This window comes from Schistocerca americana, chromosome 2 (genome assembly GCF_021461395.2).
Source record: "Schistocerca americana isolate TAMUIC-IGC-003095 chromosome 2, iqSchAmer2.1, whole genome shotgun sequence".
Classification (NCBI taxonomy): domain Eukaryota; kingdom Metazoa; phylum Arthropoda; class Insecta; order Orthoptera; family Acrididae; genus Schistocerca; species Schistocerca americana.
Genome location: NC_060120.1, coordinates 503,142,962 through 503,161,076, shown reverse-complemented (window position 1 = coordinate 503,161,076; position 18,115 = coordinate 503,142,962). Strand labels below are relative to the sequence as shown.

Genomic DNA, 18,115 nt, shown 5'->3' with positions numbered 1-18,115 from the left:
TCACACCAATTGTTCTGAGAATTGTGATCGTCTTGCATAGTTTTACATAGTCGAACGCTTCTTCTTGTTCGATATTTCCTATGAACGTGACTTGATTTTTCTTATATCTTTTGATTCCACTATCAAGTGCAATGTCAGAACTGCCAGTCTGCTGCATTTAACTTTCCTGGAGCCATAATGATCGTCATCTAACACATACTCGCCCTCATCTCGTGGTCGTGCGGTAGCGTTCTCGCTTCCCACGCCCGGGTTCCCGGGTTCGATTCCCGGCGGGGCCAGGGATTTTCTCTGCCTCGTGATGGCTGGGTGTTGTGTGATGTCCTTAGGTTAGTTAGGTTTAAGTAGTTCTAAGTTCTAGGGGACTGATGACCATAGATGTTAAGTCCCATAGTGCTCAGAGCCATTTGAACCATACTCAGTTTTCTTTTCCATTTTCTATACCTAATTATTGTCAACAACTTGGATGCATGAGCTGTTAAGCTGATTGTGCGACAGTTCTCAGAATTAACTGCTCTTGTAATCTTCGGGATTGTGTGGATAAATTTCTCCGCAAATCTGACAGTATGTCGCCAGCCTGATGGATTCTACACACCAACTTGAATAGTCGTTTGGTTGTCACTTTCCCCCTTTTGCCCTATTCGATCGCAAGCTTTCCAACGCTCTGTTGAGCTCTGATACTAGATTCCCTAGGTCTTCCATATTTACTTCCATTTCTTGTTCTATGCGTCATACGGTAAGTTCTCCCCCTCGTCGAGGCCTTCCGTGTACTCTTTCTTTCTCCCCTCCGTTTTGCAGTTCAATTCCCGTTGCACTCAAAACGTTGATGTCTTCGTACATAATTTCAGCAAACGGTGTTACGACCTTCCTACGTGCTGAATCTGTCTTCCCGATGGAAATGATCGTATGGCATTGTTGGCTGGGAGGCCCCATGCGGGAGAGTTCGACCGCCGTATTGCAAGCCCTTTTTAGTTGGCGCCACTTCGGCGACTTGCGAGTCAATGATGATGAAAATGATGGACACACATCACCCACTACCCTGCCGGAAACCGAACCCGAGCCCCCTGCGTGGTAGGCGGGAACGCTACCGCTACGCTACAGAGGCGGACTGTCTTTCCGATTATTCCCTCACGTGTTTCTGCAGCCATTTTGCCTTGACTTACCTACACTTCATATTTTTTTCATTCCTTAGTGGCTTGTATTATAATCCTTCCTTTCCTGAACATTTTTGTACTTCGTTTTTTATTCGACAAGTTGAAGTTTCTTCGTTTATACCTTCCTTTACCCGTGATTGCATTTTTGAATATGACCACTCCTCTTCGTCTGAACTGCCTGCATTGGTACTCATTATTGCAGTATCGGCAGCCTTGGAGTACGTGTAATGAATATTACCTACTTCTCATGTGCTACATACACAATAAATGTGTCATCGGGCATGGACAATGTAGCTATGGATGTGAGTAGAATAAAAGTAGTTATCATCATTAAATTATATCATCCGGTGCTTGAGAAAATTTTCTCTCTGAAGAAATTGCGGAAGTGGTGACATGAAGATCTTGTTGACTCTAGGCAGGCGTCAATTGACACGTGAGCATATCGTCGCGGACATCAATTCAGTCACTGAGCCACGTTCTCCTGGACGCTTGTTGTTTCTGCGAGCGGACGTGCTGCTGTAACCTCTAGCTTCCACCTCGCCCCCTAGTACGCTCGATCGTGTTCTTGAAATAATATCACGCTGGCTATGTTTAGAACTCTGGTCAGGCGTTTACATCTTGTTATTACTTCAAACAAGCGGCCTGATAGACGGCTGGCAGGCTTCCAGTCCGAGGTGGAGGGTGGATGGGGTAGGAGAGGGAGGGGGTGACAGCAGCCAGTGGCTGGATGCTTCTAATTGCGCCGACGATCCAGCCACCACCCGTCCACCCCTACATCCCATCCAATCCGCAGCCGCTGTGAGGGGCGGGCCCTCAGGGTTGCAGTATCAGCAGCACCGCCGGGACTACTGCGTGCGTCGCATCTGAACACTGCTTACCCGAGGAGGAATTGATTTTCAGTGAGAGCAAATCTTTGGCCTGAACACGTACATACGTTGTTGGAGTCAGTGGCGAAATTACACTGAACAGCTAAAACATTATGACTACCTACCTGATAGCCGGTACGTCCACCTTTGACACGGATAACAGCGGGGACATGTTGTGGCATGGAAGCAATGAGGGCTTCGTAGGTCGCTGGGGCAAATTGGCACCATCTCTGCGCACGAAAGTCACCTTATTCCCGGAAATGAGGTTGAGAAGCGAGATGAAGTCTGACGCCACATTCAGTGACATGCCAGATGTGTTCGATCGGGTGCAGATCTGGCGATCTGGCAATTTGGGGAGTGTTTGAACCCCCCCCCCCCCCCCCCCGTGTTCTTCGAGCCACTCAACTACATCGCACTCGTGGTCCTTTGACACGACGCGTTATCTTGTTGAAAAAGCCACTGCCGTCGGGAAACATGATCGTCAGGAAGGGGTGTACGCGGTCTTCACCCACTGTGCGATACTCCTTGGCCGTCATGGTACCTTGCGCGGGCTTCCCTGGACTCATGGAGGCCTAAGTGAAATTTTCCCAGAGCATAATGGAGCCGTCGCCTTGTTGCCGTCGTTCCCCAGTAAAGTATCGAGGAGCTGCTCCCCTGGAAGAAGACAGGTTGGCGCCCTCGCGTCGACATGATGAAGAAGGAAACGGGATTCCCCAGACCACGCAACGCTCTGCCACTGCGACAGCGTCCAGTGCCGATGGTCACTTGCCCATTTCGTCGTAGTTGCCGATGTCGTGGTGTTAACATTGGCACATGCATGCGTCGTCGGCTGCGGAGGCCCTTCGTTAGGAGTGTGCGGTGCACTGTCTGTTTACACACACTTGCTCTCTGCCCAACGTTAAAGTCTGATGGTAGTTCGACCACAGTTCGTCGCCTGTCCTGTTTTACCAGTCTGCCCAGCCTACGACGTCCGATACCTGTAACGAGGGGGTGACCTTCCAGCCCCACGACGTTGCTTTCGCCACTTGTTGAAGACTCGACAAGTCGTGCAGTTCCCGAAATGCTCGTGCCGAGCCATCAATTCTGTCCTTGGTCATACTTACACAATCGCGCGCCTACCCCATTCCACACACGGACAATACGTTCACTGATAATGATACGTGCACCGTGCGTGTGTCAGTCAAACAAGCTGTCGTTCCCCGCCAGGTGACGCTGCTATCGCCTGAACGGGTTTTCATCGATAGCAGGTAGGTGGTCATAATGCTCTGGCTGATCACTGTGTATGTTCGTTTCTATTAGCTAGCATCAAAGAGACATAATCACATATTCCGTCGTACTTTTTCTTTTCAATTGCGAATTTTTTTAAATAATTTTCAAGTATTTCGATCAAGTTTCTTAGCATGACAAGGCACTGCATCGGCAGTAAAAGCTCAACAGCCTATTTTATTTTAATTTTCCTTTATAGATGGAGAACCTGGCGTCCCTCCTAAAATAATGTATTGAAACTGGGACCAGTTCTTGAGCAAAGTTTTTTACAAATGGTTCAAATGTCTCTGAGCACTATGAGGCTTAACATCTTAGGTTATCAGGCCCCTAGAACTTAGAACTACTTAAACCTAACTAACCTAAGAACATCCATGCCCGAGGCAGGATTCGATCCTGCGACCGTAGCGCCTTGAAGCGCTCGGATACCGTGGCCGGCATTTTATTTACAAACTTTTATTGCAGATGCTTGAAATGCTGACAGGTGTGCGTGCATCGTTTGTTGAGAGTTTCTGACAGAAAGATTCAGAACTAGGATTGAAGTTCACTTAGAAAGGCTATCAGTGTAAAAATCGCTGGTGAAATTGCTACCTCAGTGAAAATAAAGAATTATCGCAGGATCGGTTGAATGGAATGGCCTAATGAATTAAGAGTATGGACTGAGAGTAAATCGAAGAAAGACGAAAGTAATGAGGAAAAGCAGAAGTGACGTTAGCAAGAAACATGACGAAAAAAAGTGGTAATCACGCAATAGACGAAGGAATTCTGCCATCTAGAGAGCAAAATAACCCGTGACGGGTGGATCAAGAAGGACATAAAAACCTGACCAGCACCAGCGAAAAGTGATTTACAGGCCAAGAGAAATCTACTAGTATCAAACGTCGGTCCTAATTTGACGAACAAATGTACGTTTGGAGCACAGCGTTTTATGGCAGTGAGACAAGGACTGTGGGAAACCGATAAAGAAGAAAATCAAAGCGTTTCAGAAGTGAAACTACAGAAGGTTGTTGAAAATTAGACGCCCTGATAAGAAAGGTGATGCTTCTCCGAATCGCCAAGAAAAGGAACATGTGAAAAAAATTGACTAGAATTAGGGTCAAGATAAGACGTTTAAGACATTGGGTAATAACCTTTTTGGTACCAGCGGGAGCTTTAGAGGGTAAAAACTGTGGAGGAAGACAGAAAGGATACTGAGTGCAAGCGCTACTCGGAGGTGTCATCTACGCGGTAACCTGAGACAACTCCAGCTAGGAAAATTTTTTCAATTTTTTGTTTTTTGGGTAGTGTAGTTTACGAAACAGCACCTGCAGTCAGCTTACTGGAATTATGTCTAATCCGGGAGCCTTAAGCCATCGTAAACTACGTACCACATTAATCCCCTTTCCTACAGAGAATCGATATAACATTAGAGGACGTAGTTGAACGCTACAGAAATGCACTCTTACTTGCCATTGTACTGCAGGATCTTCGTGATAGTGGTCTGCACGTTCCCGTAAACCTCGTTGGCGGTAGTAGAGAGACTATTTATGGCGTATGATTATACACAGTGAACTATAAGTATATAACAAATGCCTAAAAACGTTTCCCAGCTTTCTTTTCGTATTTGAAACCATTTTTGTGTGTAATTCTGCTTTACGGCTTTGTGTAGTTCCATGCTTTGCTCTCTTCCCTTTTCAGAAATACGTCGCTGATAGGAACATCTCCCACTGTAGACCACCCCTTTCCGTCAAGGTGTCATTCTGACCCTGGTGTAGAATGGCACCTTCTGAGGTCTGCGTACGGTATGTCACTGTCTATGTAATAGCCATGCTTCCGTATCTATGCCCTGTTGTAGTTCATCTCAAGTGAGAAGGCACGCACGGCGTTTTCAGTTTTGGATCAAATCGTGCTGCGGTCGCCAACATTCACTTTTTGTACAACGTTCCGTCATCTGTTCGAAATGATATATCGCTGTTCGCGAGAGTTACGAATATTTTTCAGTCCTCTAGCTGCCCTAATACAGAATGCTGGAGACTGACCTGGTAGATTTTGCGTATCCATTTACAGTTTAACAATCGTATCTTCCGTTGATATCCCTGCCCCTCTCATCCCCTTTTCCAAGGAAGAAGGAGGGGGGAGGGATTTGGCGGTTAATATCTATATTATTATTATAGTCTTTATTGGCGAATAATGTAACAACAGGTGTTTTCCCGCTTCAAGTAACCTTCAACACAATACATTTACTGAGAAAAACGTTTATAATTTACCGAACACAGTACGCATAAATTCACAATTCACAGTTCATTATTTCGCGCAACGACATGCACTTTGTCTGTATAAGACGATAACCATCAATTCTCTGTGGCGAGTTATTGTGTATCCCAGAGCGGAGACACACTAATATTATCCCTCAGCTTCTGCCTTCGTGCTGCATCCGATGTGCATTTTCTAAGAGTCGCATTTTATACTCACGTTCAAATGCATTTGTTTTGTTTCCCTTTAATCAGTTCGCTGACTTAGTCTCCGTCGTAACTGTTCGCACCTTGATACATATTTATGTTTTTTGCATGTCTAATGAAGACATCAACGCAGAAATTGATCAACATGAATCTCTCTGTTTCAGGTGGATTCGAGATTCGACGCTCACTGCAAGTTGTTGAATGTAACTCGCAGTGAAGTGAAACGTGAAGAAGGTAAGTGAACTTAGTAACCACATCTTTACAATCGGTGGAAATGGATTACAGATATTTTTCTTCTGACAATGTATTTCTGGACGTAATGGATACAAGAAGTACCTTGTAACTACGTCCAAAGTAGATAATCAGATAGGCATACTTGAAAAAATTATACAGTGTGATCCTATTGCTGTTATGTTTTCACACATGGGGATATATAAAATTATTTTATAACTCTTTTAGAAGCTTTAGACGTATGCTTAGCTGTCTAAGTAATTTACATTTTAGTAATGAAAAAGTGTTGTGTCCAACGAGGGGCGCTCTCTCTCTCTCTCTTTCTCTCTCTCTCTCTCTCTCTCTCTCTCTCTCTCTCTCTCTCTCTCTCTCTCTCTTTCTTTTTATTTATCCAAATGTAACATAAAATTATGTTCTTACCGACGCAATGCAATCAAGTAGCTACCCCAATCCAATCGTTAATTTCACATGGGAGGGGGTGGTGGGGGGGATTGGGGAAGCCGATTCACTCAAAGCACAGAAGAAGCGAGCTGTGTGCATACCATTCGTTGGAATAAACTTACAAAAGTGTTAAAATATTCACACTAGACATAATTTCTTTCATTACATGTACTGACACACACCGCCCGCGCACTCTTACGTCCCTAAATGGTAAAAATTTCATAGCGTTTGCTGTGAGCACATCAGTGCGTATCATATAATTCCTCAACGTCAGCCATCACCACACACAACCACCTTACTAGTCAACCATTCCACTGTATAAAAGAAGATATTCACATATTACGTAAAATAGAAAAGAGGAAACTCTTTTATTTGTATAAAAGATTGTGAAGCGTTTATAAATTGCAGTATCATGAAAACAAAATGTTAGATGAAAAGTGAAACTAGCAGTGCAAATTTATCCACAAACTGTAATATGTTTCACTAATAAAGAATACATTATAGTAATTACATGTTCGAAAAGCGCTGAATCGTTAGTTGCAATGTCTAACTTATTGTTCACGTTGATGTATCATAACGCATGTACCCACGAATACGTTTTAGCAGAGCTATAATTTTTGACGGGTTCTTACCACTACAGGATAAGTATTTCTGTACAGATGGGTGTATACACATGTTCACTTAGATGTAGCAGACTGTGTTCTAAATGTAGTGTTTAGGGGTTGCTTGTGGGCTACAAACAAAGTCATAGAACCAGAACTTCGTATGGCGTATAAGTACAATTTCAGAATATGCAATTTAAAAATACTGCGTGCATACTCCAGACTGAGGCGAAAAACTAACGGCAACGCACAGACATACATACTGTCAAAACCCTGCTAATATAATATTACTGGCAAAAGAGGATTGATAGGCCAACAACATTACAAGGATACTCGTACATGCTCAGTTTCATAGAGCTACATGCATACCAAGTGTTTTAAAACCACTTACTTTCTGACTAAAATTAACATGAATAAAAATAAGAGTACACCAAATCACTCCTTAGAGACACTCCATTTACATCGATGTTCTGCAGACCATTGTGGTGTGTTTAAAAGAGGGTGCGTCCCATTGTATGAGTTCTTAGGGTTTCTTCCTGTTCTAGCAACGTAAGGAGCACGGAAGAATGACTGGTCGAATGCCCTGTAGGTAAATTAATTTTGCCCTCGGAATACCCGCGAGAGCGATACGTAGGGGCTAGTGGTATACTGTCAGATTCCGATTTAAAGCTGTTTCTTCAAATTTTGTAAGTAGCCATTCGACAATTGGTTCGCATCTATCTTAAAGTGCTTATGAATTTCTTTTAACGCGTGAAATTTGAGAAATGCTAATAAATACAAGAAAATAACCAATCAGCCGATAATAATTTAAACTTAAGCAAATTTCCGTTACGTTTTGCAATCGTGACGTTATGTAACTCTTCTATCTTTAATAAGTACAATAAACCACAGTATGAATTCAGGCCTTACTAAAAGAGACTGAAAAACCTATTAGTTAATACATGTAACAAAGAAAAAAATCATCGCTAAACGTTTAGTTAAGACACATGTAAGCACAACAGATGGAAACAGCGAATAAACACGTATGGAATTATGTGAACATCAGCTTTAAATAAAGCAGAGCAATGTTATCTAAACTCCCACAAGCAGGTAATGGCTGTCCTACTAAAATAGGCTAACACTGAATTTTAGTAAAACGCAAATCTCTCAGGCTAGTTGTATAAAAGAATATGTAAACAAAATTTAAACAATAGCTTCAAATGAAACAGCAAGAAGTTGAACTTACATTAATCCTGAGGACAATCTAAGTTACTCAAAAGCTGCAGAAACAGGATTCATAATCAACACTCAGGCTCACACCCCATACAGGCATAACCGAAGTGCAGACAGAAAACTTTAAAATGGAAGTTAGCCAAAATGGAATCGGTAAAATCTCAGAAAAAATCAGAGTTAATGTAGCCCTAAAATGCATTTTATAAAGAGCCCTGCGGCGAAGCAAGTAACATCAAATAACTGTTCACACATCCTAGACACTAATATGCTCACCAAAAGAAAGTCCAACAAGAGACGGTCGCTATACGTCAGCAATCTCAGTTCACCCATGAATGCAGTAAACACAAACTAGCAGACAAAGTTCCAATGGCGTCTTCCACTAAATCCGAGGAATGAGCTACTCCGGCATTTACGCTGACAGAATAATCACTCACTCACACACACACACACACACACACACACACACACACACTCTCTCTCTCTCTCTCTCTCTCTCTCTCTCTCTCTCTCTCTCTGAAATATTCAATTTCGGCATCTGCTCACAGTGTCTTGAGCAATATTTTAGGATGGGCCACACGAGTGATTTGTAAGCAATCTCCTTTGTAGGCTGATTGCGTTTCCCTGGTATCCCACTAACGAATCACGTGCTTTACTTACGACTGGGTCCATGTGATCATTGTGTGTCATGTCCCTACAAAGTGTTATTGCTAGGAATTTGTATGAGTTTACTGATCATAACTGTAACTCTATGCTATAGTCATCGGATACCAAGCTTTTTAGCTTTGTGAAACGCATAATTTTAAATTTCTGAACATTTAAAGCAAGTTGACAGTCTGTGGACTACTTTTAAATATTATCAATATCTGACTCAATATTTGTGCAGTTTCTTTCAGATTATATTTCGTTATAGGTAACTGCACCATCTGTGAAAAGTCTGAGGTTGCTGTTAATATTTCTGCAAGATCATGAATATACAACACGAAGAACAAAATATCTCGCCATAGTTCCCTGGGACACTAAAACGAAAACTAAACTCCACCCGAACAGGCCATGAAGGCCAAATGGGACCGGCCGGCCGCCGTGTCATCCTCATACCACAGGCATCATTGGATGATGATATGGAGGGGCCTGTTCTCAGCACACCGCCCTCCCGGCCGCATGTCAGTTTGAGACTGGAGCCGCCACTTGTCAGTTAAGTAGCTCCTCAATTTGCCTCATAAGAGCTGAGTGCACCCCCCTTGCCAACAGCGCTCTGAAGACCGGATGGTCACCCATCCAAGTGCTAGCCCAGCCCGACAGCCCTAACTACGGTGATCTGACGTGAACCGGTGTTGCCACTGTGGCAAGGCCGTTGGCCCTCCCTGAGACACAGTTGAAGTTTCTTTTACGACTGTCGGTGACTCTCCATCCAAAATAACTTTCTGCGTTCTCTTGCAAGCCCTCTGGCTTCTTTGTACACTTTGTAAGGGCAATCAAACCAGCGTATCTTGCATTTCTAAAATCTGAATTTGCATGTGTGCAAATTAATGTCCCCCCCTGCGGGTCCGGGGATTAGAATAGGCCCGAGGTATTCCTGCCTGTCGTAAGAGGCGACTAAAAGGAGTCCATCCCCCTCACGGGGGTAGTTAGCGCCTGCGTCCGGAGACGGACGGTTTCACGACCTATAATCGTGGTCTTTTTGGTTTTTCACTTCTCGTTTCTTCCTTCCTTTTGTTGGTTCCTTTCTTTGCTCTTCTCCACTTCACTGTCTTCCATACTCTTTCCCTTGACTTCTCCTTGCCTTCTCATTGCCTTCTTCTCCTTGCCTTCTCATTGCCTCCTTCTCCTTGCTTTCTCATTGCTTTCTTCCTATTGCCTTCTCTGGTCTCCGCCTCGGCGTTTGAGACAGTCTGTCCTCTTTCTCCCTCTCTCTTCTTTTTCCTCTTCTTCCTTCCTCCCTGTGCGTGTCTGAAGGCCGACCCACGCGTTCGCACGCGTAGCCGGTGACGGGGTAACGCGTAAGTCCCCGCCCTGGGTAGACATGTAAGGCACGCGCGTACCCCCTGGTAAAGACCAGGCCCGGGGAGGGGTGATTGCCTGAGCTGATACCTTCTGACCATGCCGATTGGTCCCTCCGTCTGTTTCTCGGGAGGTGTGACCTGAGGTGTAAACATTCACCTAAGGCGGGAGTGCCCTCTGAGAGGGTCCCCACAAGGAAGGAGCGCGCCATCGGAGACGCTGGCAATCATGGGGGATTCCTCCGCAATGGATTCTACTCCATCGCTTTCGACTTCGACCCACAAACGGAAACGTGACCAGCCAACAGTGACAAAAGTACTACCGCCTGCCCCACAGTTCCTCGTAGTTTCTCGATCTGAGGACGGAAAGGATTTTTCCTCTGTCAGCCCTTTCGTTATTCAGAAGGGCGTAGATGCCATAGCAGGATCTGTCAAATCTTGTACCAGGTTGCGTAACGGTACCTTATTACTAGAAACTGAGAGTGCCTTTCAGGCACAAAAACTGCTTCGGGCCACACTCTTGTACACGTTCCCTGTCCGGGTGGAGGCCCACCGCACTTTGAATTCGTCTCGTGGTGTAGTCTATAGCAGCTCTCTCGACGGATTGACTGACGAGGAGCTTCAATCTTTCCTCGCTGAGCAGGGCGTGATGGCTGTCCATCGGGTCATGAAAAAGGTCAATAATGACCTTGTACCGACCCGGACACTTTTCTTAACCTTCGATAGTGTTAAGCTGCCATCGCGCATCAAGGCGGGCTACGAGGTTATTTCTGTTCGCCCCTATGTCCCGACACCTACGCGCTGCTACCAGTGTCAGCGTTTCAATCACACTCGACAGTCTTGCTCCAATGCGGCTAAATGTGTCACTTGTGGCAGGGATGCCCATGAGGGTGACTGTCCACCTCCGTCTCCTCGTTGTGTGAACTGTCAGGGTGACCATGCCGCATCCTCCCGCGACTGTCCTGTCTATAAGGAAGAACGCTGTATCCAGAAATTCGAGTCAAAGAGAAAGTGTCCACCTCGGCTGCTCGCAAGCTATTGGCTAGTAGGAAGCCCACGCTGCTCCCAGCGGGGAAATACAGCACCGTCCTCGCCTCTCCTCGGACTACCCGGGAGGTAGCAACCCAGACATGCGATCTGACCTTCAGCACCACGGTCGTCCGTTCGGCCAGTGCTAAGATCGCACGGTCGACGTCTCCTCTTCCTCCCATCTCCCCACAGACACCAGCCACTTCCTCAGCTTCTGCTCAGTCGAAGACCCCGAAGTCAGATGCACGGGCCTTCAAGAAGGAACCATCCCGTGCAGACTTCCTCCGTCCCTCGACCTCCCAGCCTTCGACCGGTACTTCCACCAAACGTCCTTCTAAAAAGGCGCATAGGAAGCACAGTTCTCCTTCTCCGCCGCGGCGCCTTTCTTCTCCTGCGACACCCAGCGGTTGCCGCCCCAGGCCGTCATCCGTTTCGCCTGGCCGCACCGCTGGTAGCCGAACATCTGGCCGTTCACCGGCGGAGGAAGCTCCCCTCCCGGCCATCCTCCCGAGATGGCCGATGACCCTATAGACCCCATGGACGATGACTGTCCGCCTCCTGCTAGCGGCGGCAGTGCTCGCTCGAAGCCAGGCCCTAAGCGGCCTTCGAGGTGACCCCTTCTCTCATCTTCCTTTTCTTACGATGGCACTTATTAACTGGAATATTCGCAGCATTCGCTCCAACCGAGAGGACTTGAAGTTGCTGCTCCGCTTGCATCGTCCGCTCGTCGTAGCCCTCCAGGAAACGAAGCTACGCCCATGCGATCAAATTGCCTTGGCACACTACACCTCTGTGCGTTTTGACCTACCCCCTGTGGTAGGTATCCCCGCTCATGGAGGGGTTATGTTGCTGGTCCGGGATGATATTTACTACGATCCCATCACGTTGCACACCGGCCTGCAGGCAGTTGCCATCCGCATTACTCTCCCCACTTTTACGTTTTCCTTTTGTACCGTTTACGCTCCATCGTCATCTGCCGTTACCAGGGCAGACATGACGCAACTTATTGCTCAGCTACCTGCACCATTTTTGTTAACTGGAGACTTCAATGCCCACCATCCTCTTTGGGGCTCTCCAGCATCCTGCCCGAGGGGCTCCTTGTTAGCAGACCTTTTCAACCAGCTCAATCTTGTCTGCCTCAATACTGGCGCCCCTACTTTTCTTTCGGACACATCTCATACCTATTCCCATTTAGACCTCTCTATATGTACTCCCCAACTTGCACGCCGGTTTGAGTGGTATGCACTTGCTGATACATATTCGAGCGACCACTTCCCGTGTGTTATCCATCTCCTGCAGCATACTCCCTCTCCGTGCTCCTCTCGTTGGACCATCTCCAAGGCAGACTGGGGGCTCTTCTCTTCCAGGGCGACCTTTCAGGATCAAACCTTCACAAGCTGCGATCGTCAGGTCGCACACCTCACGGAAGTCATTCTCGCTGCTGCTGAATATTCCATCCCTCACCCTACTTCTTCTCCACGTCGCGTACCGGTCCCCTGGTGGACCGCAGCATGTAGAGACGCTTTACGTGCTCGTCGACGTGCTTTACGCACCTTTAAACGCCACCCTACAGTGGCGAATTGTATTAATTATAAACGATTACGTGCTCAGTGTCGTCGTATTCTTAAAGAAAGCAAGAAAGCCAGCTGGGCTGCTTTCACAAGCACCTTCAACAGTTCTACTCCTTCTTCTGTTGTCTGGGGTAGCCTGCGCCGGCTATCTGGCACTAAGGTCCACTCCCCAGTTTCTGGCTTGAAGGTCGCGAATGAAGTCCTTGTGGCCCCTGAGGCTGTCTCCAATGCCTTCGGCCGCTTTTTCGCCGAGGTTTCGAGCTCCGCTCATTACCACCCTGCCTTCCTCCCCCGCAAACAGGCAGAGGAGGCTAGGCCACCTGACTTCCGCTCCTCGAATTGTGAAAGTTATAATGCCCCATTCACCATGCGGGAACTCGAAACCGCACTTGGCCGATCACGGTCCTCCGCTCCAGGGCCTGATTCTATTCATATTCAGATGCTGAAGAACCTTTCTCCTGCGGGTAAAGGTTTTCTTCTTCGTACATACAATCGCATCTGGATTGAGGGACATGTTCCCGCATGCTGGCGCGAGTCTATTGTTGTTCCGATTCCTAAGCCGGGGAAGGACAAGCACTTGCCTTCCAGTTATCGACCCATCTCGCTTACCAGCTGTGTCTGTAAAGTGATGGAGCGAATGGTTAACTCTCGATTGGTTTGGCTGCTCGAGTCTCGACGCCTACTTACCAATGTACAATGTGGATTTCGTAGGCGCCGCTCTGCTGTTGACCATCTGGTTACCTTGTCGACCTTCATTATGAATAACTTCTTGCGGAAGCGCCCGACCGCGGCTGTGTTCTTTGATTTGGAGAAGGCTTACGACACCTGTTGGAGGGCGGGCATTCTCCGCACCATGCATACATGGGGCTTTCGCGGTCGCCTCCCTCTTTTTACTCGTTCCTTTTTAATGGATCGACAGTTTCGGGTACGTATGGGTTCTGTCCTGTCCGACACCTTTCGCCAGGAGAATGGGGTGCCACAGGGCTCAGTTTTGAGCGTCGGTCTCTTCGCCATCGCGATCAATCCAATAATGGATTGCCTCCCAGCTGATGTATCAGGCTCCCTTTTCGTGGACGATTTTACCACCTATTGCAGTGCGCAGTGTGCACGTGTCCTGGAGCGCTGTCTTCAGCGTTCTCTTGATCATCTTTACTCCTGGAGTGTCGCCAATGGCTTCCGTTTTTCTGCCGAGAAGACGGTCTGTATTAACTTCTGGCGCTACAAAGAGTTTCTCCCACCGTCCTTACGACTCGGTCCCGTTGCTCTCCCACTCGTGGAGACAATCAAATTTTTAGGCCTTACCTTTGACAGGAAACTTAGCTGGTCTCCACATGTGTCATATTTGGCCGCCCGTTGTACCCGTTCTTTAAATGTCCTCCGTGTTCTCAGTGGTATGTCGTGGGGAGCGGATCGAACCGTCCTACTTCGTCTATATCGGTCGATCGTCCGCTCCAAGCTGGATTATGGGAGCTTCGTATACTCCTCTGCACGGCCATCCATCTTACGCCGCCTCAACTCCATACAACATCGGGGTTTACGACTTGCGATCGGAGCATTTTATACCAGTCCCGTAGAGAGTCTTCATGCTGACGCTGGCGAATTGCCACTCACCTACCGGCGCGATATACTGCTTTGTCGGTATGCCTGTCGGCTACTGTCAATGCCCGACCATCCGTCTTATCGTTCCTTTTTTGACGACTCTCTTGACCTTCAATACTGGTTGTATGTCTCTGCCTTGCTACCCCCTGGAGTTCGCTTTCGTCGCCTCCTTCAACACCTTCATTTTTCACTCCCTGCAACCTTTCAAGTGGGCGAGAGCCGCACGCCACCTTGGCTCCAGGCTCAGGTCCGCGTTCACCTCGACCTCAGCTCGCTCCCAAAAGAGGTCACCCCCGGTTCGGTCTACCACTCCCGTTTTTTGGAACTTCGTTCGAAGTTCAACAACATGACTTTCACTTATACAGATGGCTCTAAGACCAATGACGGGGTCGGGTGTTCCTTTATTGTCGGGGCACAAAGTTTCAAATACCGGCTCCATGGTCATTGTTCGGTCTTCACAGCTGAGCTCTTTGCCCTCTACCAGGCTGTTCTTTACATCTGCCGCCACCGACATTCTGCTTATGTCATCTGCTCAGATTCCCTGAGCGCCATCCAGAGCCTCAGTGATCCGTACCCGGTTCACCCTTTCGTACACCGGATCCAACGCTCTCTTCAGCAGCTGGTGGACGTCGGTACGCCGGTTAGCTTTATGTGGGTTCCTGGCCATGTCGGTATCCCTGGGAACGAAGCTGCAGATGCCGCGGCCAAGGCTGCGGTCCTCCAGCCTCGGACAGCTTCTTGTTGTGTCCCTTCGTCCGATTTTAGCAGGGTCATTTGTCGGCGCGTTGTGTCGCTGTGGCATGCCGATTGGGCTGCACTTACCGACAACAAGCTTCGGGCCTTAAAACCTCTTCCCGTGGCTTGGACGTCGTCCTCACGCCCTTCTCGGCGGGAGGAGGTCGTTTTAGCAAGGTTAAGAATTGGACACTGCCGGTTCAGCCATCGCCATCTGCTGACGGCTGCGCCGGCGCCGTTCTGCCCATGTGGGCACTTGCTGACGGTTAGACACATTTTAATGTCCTGTCCAGATCTTAACACACTGCGCCTCGATCTTAACCTGCCTAATACTTCAGATGCCATTTTAGCGGATGACCCACGAGCAGCTGCTCGTGTTCTTTGTTTTATCAATTTGACAAACCTCGCTAAGGACATTTGATGATGTTTTTTAATCCTATGCCTGTCAGTCTGTCTTTTATTGTGTTTTCCCTTTTAGTTGTTGTTGTCAACTTGTGCCTCGCGGTGCATTCTTAGAGTAGGCAGGGCGCTAATGACCATTGAAGTTGTGCGCCCGAAAACCACAAAAAAAAAAAAAAAAAAAAAAAATTAATGCCATTTCGCTACCGTAACACACTGTCATGCAAAGTAGGATGCTGTGTACTGACATGTGCATGATTAAGAATAGGGTGCATGCATATAATAATTTTGTTCATTTCACGTAGGAGCCCAGTGGGAACTTCAGGGCTCTGAGGAGGCCAACTGCTCACAATAGCAGAGAACGCTCAGAAGGCGGGAGGAACGTAGGAGCACTGGGAATTGCGGATACAGACCCGACTCGTGGCTGGCAGCATTTTCTTTTGATGTCGGGTCTCAGGGGTCAGAGCATAGGTGCTTGCTGTTTTTACAGTAGCTAGGGGCAGTTTTCTCGCGAAAGCTTCATGTTTTGGGCAGTAATACGCCAATTCGGCCCCACAGCAATGCTGTTGTTTGAGACGTTGCCGAGCTCCACAGGATATCTGACGTATGGCGCCACATGTAGCAACCCAATTATCATATTCCGTTGGCGCCTACTGCCAGAAAGCTTCCCCATCAAAGTCTGGAGGAGCTTGTGATAGACTGTTCCACTGCTATATCACCACAGGGAACCAAAGGTATTGGCGCCTAGGTTGACGGAGTACGGTAGTGGGAGTACAGACGAATTTGTTGTAAGGCCATAATTGACGAAAACTTTGTTTATCGACGGCGATTGACCGAGTTCTGTCATAGTGGAGTGGTCGCCCACTGGGCGTAGGATGGACGAGATTCCAAGTAGTTGGTTCCTGGCCACCGCAGAAGTTGGTTGCGTACTTTCCCGTCCTTATTGCAGAGTATTTTCACTCGCAATTTTATTTGTTTGGCCACACAGACAAACGCTTAGTTTTATCGCGCTTGCACTTCCATCGTTCTCGAAGACGGAGCCCCTCTTCATGAATTAGAGCCGAGCAGCACCGTCCAGTAGAGTTTTAGTTTGATTTTTCAACCGCCCGAAATTCGAATTGAGGTTTCACACCGGTGGTATCCGTAGAACTAGTTTCTTCCTTGGGTGATGGCGTGGTACTGACGGCGTGGTACTGGCTCAGACTACCCACTAGGTTATCGATATCATACATTGCACGTGTTCTCTTCGCTCCCGCCACTCATAATACAGAATGAGGTATGCAGTATCGTTTGTACCAGGTTCTTGCCAAGGTATCTATCAGGTAAGGGCTACTTACATGCTTGGTTTACATTAATATACATGATAGATCTTTGTACAAATTCATGACCATTTTCGTGCTCATTTAAAGAAAATAAATGTAACTGCAAATTTTTTAGGATGGAATTTATCTATTAAACAGTCACACTTACCAGAATTCCTTCCCATTGTCAGTTTTGGAGGGGAAGTTGGACCAATCAGTTTCATGAATAAATTACGTATATGAGAGGCTGGCCACCCCACGTAGGATTCATATCAACACCATTATAAGATTACGCTACACACCTTGTGCAGATTCAATAAAAAAAAAACCACTTGGGTGTGATTTGCGTAACATTGTGATTCTACCCCCTAACTTGCATATTAGTTAAGGATCCCACGACAGCAAAACTGCGGCTAGTTCCCACTCCGCCGGCTGCGGTGGCCGAGCCGTATTAGGCGCTTCAGTCCGGAACCGCGCGACCGTTACGGTCGCAGGTTCGAATCCTGCCTCGGGCATGGATGTGTGTGATGTCCTTAGGTTAGTTAGGTTTAAGTAGTTCTAAGTTCTAGGCGACTGATGACCATAGATGTTAAGTCCCATATTGCTCAGAGCCATTTTAACCACTCCTTACCAAAAAATATTCAGTTCAGACACAAATTACGTTCGATACCCCTCAAAAATACTACAGTAAGGGAAGGTGTGATATTAAGTCCCTCACTGTCTTGATCCATTGTCTTCAGAATGTCTGTCATATGAGAAAAGTGAGAGTTAGGTTTCACATTATCGATGTTTTCGTAATCAAAGCTGGCTGGCGTGGAGGAAGTAATTCTGTTCGAGATACATTACGTTTGAGATCAGAATAACCACACATTTTTGGTTATAAATCTGAATGTTCGTCACACGTTCAGTCTACATGACACAATGCAAAAAAGAACCATTATACCGAACACTGTCTGATACGTGATAGTTGTGCCTAATTATATTGCCTGTATATTTATTCATAAATTCAAAATAAAAAGATGCCTCATAAATGCAACACTGAGTCATCTAGAATTATACATCTGCAGTACCCTTTTTGTAAGTCATGGAGACCTCAGTGTGCCCTCTTCAATAACAGTCCTCTGTAACCAGTCGAAAAATTACAGGAAGTATACCAACATATGAAACGTGGGTAACGGAACGTGGTAGGACAAAGCCACAACCAGGCGGACCAACATTATATCAGGGGACATCACAAAGTAAGTTACACATTATTATGGCAGGCTAAGTAACGATTATTG

General features: G+C 46.8%; 1 protein-coding gene across 4 annotated transcripts in view; it reads left to right on the top strand.

The window, feature by feature from the left end:
* The window catches only part of LOC124596554 (pleckstrin homology-like domain family B member 1), a 1,048,367-nt gene that overhangs the window by 465,526 nt on the left and 564,726 nt on the right, over window positions 1-18,115 (top strand). For all 4 annotated transcript variants that reach the window (XM_047135740.1, XM_047135739.1, XM_047135737.1 and 1 more), the window contains one exon: window positions 5,883-5,952. The gene's annotated coding sequence lies outside the window, so the exon portion shown is untranslated. The remainder of the gene's footprint in view (window positions 1-5,882; window positions 5,953-18,115) is intronic.